At 38.6% G+C, this 7,831-nt stretch overlaps 1 pseudogene across 1 annotated transcript; it reads left to right on the plus strand.

Moving 5' to 3' along the window:
• Positions 1-1,463: 1,463 nt before the first annotated feature.
• LOC311612005 (angiogenin-like) lies at positions 1,464-6,200 on the plus strand (annotated as a pseudogene). The gene is made up of 2 exons: positions 1,464-1,526; positions 5,730-6,200. The product of its transcript is annotated as an angiogenin-like (transcript).
• Positions 6,201-7,831: the final 1,631 nt, after the last annotated feature.

Raw genomic sequence — 7,831 nt, forward strand, 5'->3', positions numbered from 1 at the left:
GGGATGCAAGTCAGCATAGGAAATACAGTAAATAATATTGTAATAATGATGTATGGTGTCAGATGGGTGCTAGACTTATGTGGTGACTACTTCTTAAGCTATATAAATAAGTACATAGTATACCCATAGTACAGTATATCAACTATAATTTGTTTTTAATTTAAAAAAAAGAATAGACACATGAGAGGAAAGGCTAACCCTAAAGGTTACTCTACCCCGTTTTCCTACAGCTTCCTCAATTTCCAGATTTCAGGAATTAAAATCAGTTCACAAACTCTCATTAGCATATTCTGTTTATCCAAACCTTTGGGAATCAGCGTCTACAGGGAACTGAACACTCTCCAAAAATCACATGACTAGAGAATTTCCTCAAGAGACAGACAACTCCAGTGTCATTTAGATCTGCCTTTTCACACCCTGGCCATAAGGGACATATACACCTGGGCTTCCACCTTTTCAGTCTCTGCCCTGAGTCATTGTACTGGTTACAGCACCATCTCTTTGAGAGAAAAGCTCTTGCTTTCAGAGAAGATCACATTTGCAAACTTTTTATTCTTTGGAAAAGTTGTGAACAGAGAAATGGAGAGGAAAGAGTAGACTATAGAGTTGAGGAAATATCAACTTGCCATTCTCAACACCTCCCTCTGGTGCCCACTTGTTATCTTCCTTTCTCCCCAGGCAGTGATGGCTCTCCAGAAGGCCCTTTCATTGCTTCTGCTCTTGTTGGTGACCCTGCTGGGGCTGGGGCTGGTGCAGCCCTCATATGGCCAATCCATGTACCAACTATTCCTGCGGCAACATGTGGACACTAAACATAGAGGTGGCGCCAGTTTTTACTGCAACAAGATGATGCAAATACGGGGGATGACTAGGCCCAGGTGCAAGCAATTCAACACCTTCATCCATGAAGACATCTGGGACATTAATAACATCTGCAAGAACCCCAATATCCAGTGCAAGAATGGCGAGATGAATTGCCATGCAGATGTAGTGAGAGTCACAGACTGCAAGCTTACATCACGTTCCCGGCGAAACTGCAGATATCAGGGCAGCGGCACCTCTAGGCGTGTTGTCATTGCCTGTGATGATAAAACCCTGATGCCTGTGTACTTTGACGGATAGATGCTATCCTGAAACAGTTATGGCCCTGTGGTTGACCTTTTACTTACTCCTTGAACAGCAATGAGTAATGCATTTGACTATGTCTACTTCTTTTTCTCTATATAATCCATACTGTTAAATGCATCAAAGAGAAATGGAGACAAATGTATAATGCAACTGGGCTTTCTTGAATAAAATTTTCTATAAAATATGCTTCCTTTTAAAATACTGCTCAGCTTAGCTCTCTCAAATCCTATCCTCTGGAATTTTGTTATTATATGTATGATATAACATTTCACATATTTTAAAGTATTTCCATCTCAGTTATCTAATTTTAATACCACCGCACCTCTGTGATGTTCATGTTGCTACAAAAGGAACCCAAAGTTAAAGGTTTTACCGAAGAACATGAAGATGTGGAAAAGGTGATATAAAAAAATCCATTTCAACTGGCTACTAATCCAAGGCTTTTCCTACTTCATGACAGGGAGTGCTTTAAAAGTAACTGCTTTTTGATATTCTCAAAAGTCAGCTGTTGGGGGAAGCATTAAACATTTAGAAATATGAACTGGAAAAATGAGAGCCCTGTCTGTATAATTTGTCAACCTTATTATGTTTGTCTCTAATAAGATTAAAAAATCATACAGGAACTTTCTTTTTCTCTTCACACACTTTTGAATCATAGTAGTAAGTCAGAATATTAACAATGTACTAGATCATTAGGACTCATTCTCTCTTCCTGACTGGAAAGATTTTTCACGTTTTCTTTGTAATAAAGAAATGCAGATATCTGAAAAGATGGTGCTATGGTTCTTGTGTGGAATTTCTTTTCTTTTATCTTCTTTTAATTCTTTTCTAGTTTATGAGCGAACATAGTCTCTTCATAAACTGGCCCATAATTAAAACCTATTGGATCAATGACCATGACCCAGAAATATTTGTGTTATTTACTAAAGACAATTATTACACCCTTCCCTTTTCCCTTTGATTATTTAGAAACAAATTGGAGAACAGAGATGTATGAAGACACTAGCAGCTAAAAATGAAAGTATGTATGTATGTATGTGAGTGAGTGTGTGTGTGTGTGTGTGTGTGTGCATGTGTGCACATGAAAAGACTAAACTGAAAATATTTGAATTAAAGCAAATATACATTGTTTATGTTTAAGGTGTGCAACCTCATTCAGTATACTAGTACATATGCATTGTGGAAGAATCACTACAATCAAGGTAATTCACCTATCTGTTATTTCACATAATTACCAAAAGTGACCCTATTTTGGATTGCTTTCTACTCCATTCTTTTTAACACTACTGAACATCATAGCTTAGCCACCAGTTTCTTCTGACTACATGTAGCTTTCACACCATTGTAAAGTTAAAATATCCTAGGCATGAAAATCCTATATAATAAAAGAATAGTATGCAATTTGTCTCCTGGACCGGGAGTTTGACCAGGGGATAGGGCCAGCTGGAGCAAAGGAAGGAGGCCATGGCCTGCAGAAGCAGACGGCTGGGCCAAGGAATAGAGTACCTGGTCGGTAATCGGCAGCCAGCAGCTGATAACAAACATACCAGTGCACAGATTTGGTGACCTAGGCCTCTAGTTCATAAATAAAATTGTGGATAATTTTTGCTAATCCATGTCACCAAACTAAAACTTAACAACTAACCAAATTTCAGCTTCTTCCATGGGTGAAATTTTAAACCAATCAATTTAGAATTACTTGATCAGCATTGGTGAGGTAATATGGCTGATAAGACCCTCTGCCTTCCCCTGAATGAAGGTGTCCTTGCTTAAAATAATCCAGTCTTTTTTTTTTTATTGTTCATATTATTACAAATATTTCTTCCGCCCCCCGCCATTGCTCTCCTCCACCATGTTCCCACCCCACCCTCTGCCTTTTCCCCACTCCCCATTGTCCTCATCCATAGGTGCACAGTTTATGTTCAGTCTCTTCCCACATCCCCCTCTCCCCTTTTCCCCAAGAATCGTCAGTTCACTCCCATTCCATACCTCTGATTCTATTATATTCACCAGTTAATATTGTTCATTAGATTTTTTTTAATTTCCTTGGTTTTTAGATTCACTTGTTGATAGTTACATATTTGTTGTTCATAATTTTTATCCTTATTTACATTCTCTTCTGAAAGAACACCCTTCAGCAATTCATATAATTCTGGTTTGGTGGTGATGAACTCCTTTAGCTTTTTTTTTTAATTAGTGAAGCTCTTTATCTGACCCTAGATTCTGAGTGATAGCTTTGCTGGATAGATTATCTTTGGCTGTAGGTTCTTACTATTCATCACCTTGAATATTTCTTGCCATTCCCGTCTGGCCTGAATGGTTTCTATTGAGAAATCAGCTGACAATTGTATAGGCGCTCCTTTATAGGTAACTACCTGCTTTGCTCTTGCTGCTTTTAATATTCTCTCTTTGTCTTTTGCTCTTGGAATCTTAATTATGATTTGTCTTGGTGTGGTTCTCTTTGGATTCCTTTTGTTTGGAGTTCTGTGCGCTTCCTGGACTTGTAAGTTTAATTCTTTCACCAGGTGGGGGAAGTTTTCTGTCACTATTTCTTTCAGTATGTTTTCCATATCTTGCTCTGTCTCATCTTCTGGGACCCCCATAATTCTGATGTTGGTTAGCTTGAAGTTGTCCCAGAGGTTTCTTACATTATCTTCAATTTTCTGGATTCTCTTGCCTTCTAGCTTCTGTGGAGGAGTGTCTTCTGGCTCTTTATGTTCCAAATCTTTGACTTGATTTTTGCGATCTTCCATTCTGTTTTTAGGACTCTGTATAATATTTTTCATTTCAGACAATGTATTCTTTATTTCTTGTTGATCCCTTATCATTTCTTGTTGATTCCTTATTAATTCTAGTTGATCTCTTTTCATATCCTCATAGGTCTTATCGATCATTTCTAGGAAATTCTTGAAAAACCTTATAAGTGTAGATTTGAACTCTATATTCAGTTGCTTTTTGTCCTCCATTTCTTTCATTTGTGATCTATTTTGTTTCAGCATTTTCGCAGCTTTCCTGATGGGCCGGGGTTTCAGGGTGGAGCCTACAGCTTTGGCTTCCATCAGCCCCGCCCTATGTGGCTCCTGAGTCTCAGGGTCCTTCAGTACTCGTTGCAAGCGCCTCTGAGAGAAAGGTGCCCTCGATTTTCGCCTGCTACCAAACAGTCTAGGCTCTCCTGCAATGAGCACGGAACTGGGGTTCAGTTCAGTTGGAAGTGGGGTTGGAGGTGGCGTTCAGAGCAGTCTGGAGCCCCTGTCTCCTTCCCGCCAGGGCAGTCCCATGGCACAGCCCTTCTCTGCACGCAATGTGCGCGCTGCCAGGACCTCTTTTCGCCGCTCCCCCGGGGCTCCACCTTACAGCCCAGCTCCCTATGGATGAGCCTGGGTCCCCAGGTCTGGCCTAGAACTGGGGTTCAGTGCTGTCGGGTCTGGGGTTCAGCACAGTCCGGAGCTTTTATCTCCTTCCCGCTAGGGAATGCCAGCCATGCACTTGGCCTCCCTGCTCTCCGGCTCCGCCCTCTCCGCGCGCTGCGTGTCTCCATACCTTAGGCTTTTCCAGCTCCTCCGCTCTTCCTTCTGGTTTTCTCCTTGCTTCTTGTTGTAGAATTTCCTATCAGTAGACTTTCCTGTTGTTCTGGGTAATGCCCATTTTATATTTTAGTTGTATTTTATTGAAATTGTTGTGTGCGGCTGTGGCTAGCTGTTTACCTGGGCAGCCATCTTGGATTCTCTCCCGCTATCTCAAAATAATCCAGTCTTTTAACTACATAGTCCCACCCTCTTTCTGCCTGTTAAAACCCTTCATTTTGTACAACTCACCAAAGCACCTTTCTAGTTGCCAGATGCCCAACTCCTGAATTGTTTAAAGCCAATTATATCTTCAAACTTACTTGGCTGAATTTTGTTCTTTAGCTCCTGCCCCCAGGGCCTTGTCATTTCTTTGTACCCAGAAGACTGTCTTTGATGTCTGACCCCTTTGCTTCAGGCTTTACATTGTTTTATTTTTCTTTGCACATTTTTCTTCCTCACTTCTCTTTCTTTCCCCCCCATTTCTCTTCTCCTATCTCTGTATCTGTTTTTTTCTTTCCTTTCTTTTTTATCCTTTCTAAAAATGGATCTTCTTTATCCGCTTTATTGATGTGTCTTTGTTGTTTTATTCATATATCTAATTTTTTCTTTCCTGCTCCTATTCCATTTATCCTTCTCTTTTCTTTCTCCTCCTACTCAATTTTTATCTTTTTTTTCTTTCTTGTTTTGCTATTTTCTTGTCTTAATTTTATAAAACATTTTGCACTTCCTAAATTTCTATCTGCTCTCTCCTCTACTCTCTGTCAAAAAACTTTTTTTTAATATTTATTTTTCTCCTGCCTCTATTCCAAACCATGATCCTTCCATATTCATCCAATTCCTCAACCATATATTTTCTATTTAGGCTCTGCATCTATAGATTCTTCTCTCTCCTTTTTTTTTTGGGGGGGGGGGTGTTTTTTGTTTGTCCTTTTTAAAAATTTATTTGTTGTGTTTCCTCCCCATAGACTTCCTTTCTTTCTTTTTTCTTTTTTTTTTTCACATTCTTGTTCTATTTTCTAAATCTCTTTTCTCTAGCTGTCACTTTTCTTAGAGTTATCGGTGTCTTGTGTACATTCATGTTCTATTCCTCCTGTGTTGGTCTTCATGCTGGGGTCCTGTCTGATCCCACTGGCCCTCGCTCAGGATGAGAGGTACAGACACTTCTTGGACCAGTACTATGATCCCAAGCCACGTGGTCATGATAACAGATACTGTAATAGCATGATGAGGAGACGAGGCTTGACTTCGCCCTGCAAAAACACCAACGCCTTTATTCATGGCATCAGTAACAACATCAAGGCTGTCTGTGAAGACAAGAATGAAAAGCCTTATGGGACAAACTTCAGAATAAGCAAGTCCCCTTTCCAGGTCACTACTTGCAAGCACAGAGGAGCGTCCCCCAAGCCTCCCTGCTGATACAGAGCCACACCAGGGTTCAGAGACATAGTTATTGCCTGTGAACATGGCTTGCCTGTCCACTTTGATGAGTCCTTCTACCGTCCATAACCAGCAGGCCCCTGGCCCAGAGTTGGCTCTGCTCTCCATTCCTGGCACTTCCCCTACATCCTAGAACAGAGGTGGCCACATTCATTGCCAGGGGCCCAGAAAATGAGCTGCCTGGATCTTTGTTTTCTGTTTAACAATATGATAATAAATAAGAATGTCTCTGAAATCGATACGAATCAAAGTCTTCTCATCAATTCTTGGCATTTGCATTTTCCCCCATTTTCTCTACTCAGCTGCCTCAGAGAGGATGGCATGGAACACAAATGCCTATTCCCCTGTCAGTTACTTTGTTCTCAGTCAATAGGGAGGTAGACTTTCCTTTTTTGTGAGTGTAAGGATGTTAAATTCATCTTTTCCCAGAGCTGGGAAATTCCAGGGCACATGGCCCTAAGCAGAATTTTCAGGAGGAGCAAATTATATTTGGGGTCAAATAACTCAATATTACTTTTACAAATGTTAAACTTTGAGGAGCAGTGTTTAGAACTAAATACCAACAGATTAATAAAACTTTACCTCTCTTAAATTTTCACATTTTTAAAGATATATTTCAAATAAAACACAAGGCATATGTATTAATGAATACAAATCTATCCTCTAAATCAGTGATTCCCAAAGTGGTCTATATCGACCCCCAGGGGTCTATGACAACCTGCAAGGGGTCTACGTCAGCAAAAAAAAAATTTGGGGGTCCATGAAATGAAAATGGGGGTCCACGATAGTGGATCTCAACATACACTGATAGTACCTATTTACTTACATCATATTATCTTATAATATAAAAACATATACATTATTTATAAAAGTACCTATGAAGTAAAAAATTTATTATATATGTTTATAAAATTGTGTAAGTTGTAGGATAAAAACCTGCACATAATGATATACCAGTATCATCTTGTTACAAGCATACGCGCAGTAAACATTCTTGCCAATTTTTGTCTCAAAGCTTCGCGAACTTGCACCGACTTGTTCAATTCGTCACTCTATAAATATAAATGTGAGAAAAATACGTTCATTCGTTTCCTGAATCTTGAATAGGAAAGTGCTGAGAAAACATTTAAAAAAATATTAACTGTAGTTTATCATACAAATTATAGTGAATCAGTGTTATTTTGTTTGAGAATGCCGGAGAAAAGTAGGTACATTATTTTTTATTAAATTTTATGTTACGTATATTTTATATAACAGATACAAAATTTTATTTTGAGTAGTTTTAATTTAAATTCAATAAATAAATGTATAAAACTTAACATGTGTTTTTATTTCAAGTTTTTATCACTAAACTTCACTACAGTTAGAAATTTACAAAAAAATCAATATCAGGTAAGTAGGGAGTCTACCCAAAACCGAAAAACATGGCAAGGGGTCTATGGCACAAACAAGTTTGGGAACCTCTGCTCTAAATTCTCTATAAGAGGCAAATTCAAATTAATTTTCAGTATCCTGTTACTCCAAAATATCTAGATATTTAATTTTTTTACTATTTAACCCAGCAAACTCCAAAGTTTTAAATCACCAAAAATTATCTGAAAAAGCTGTATCATAAATCCTTTCTTTTAATTACATCTATTTATGTTTTTACCATGTTGTGATTTTAAAGCTAATTGTTTTTATCCAAGCCATTTTCTTGT

This window comes from Pipistrellus hanaki (genome assembly GCF_964339955.1).
Source record: "Pipistrellus hanaki genome assembly, chromosome: 1".
In the NCBI taxonomy this organism is placed as follows: Eukaryota; Metazoa; Chordata; class Mammalia; order Chiroptera; family Vespertilionidae; genus Pipistrellus; species Pipistrellus hanaki.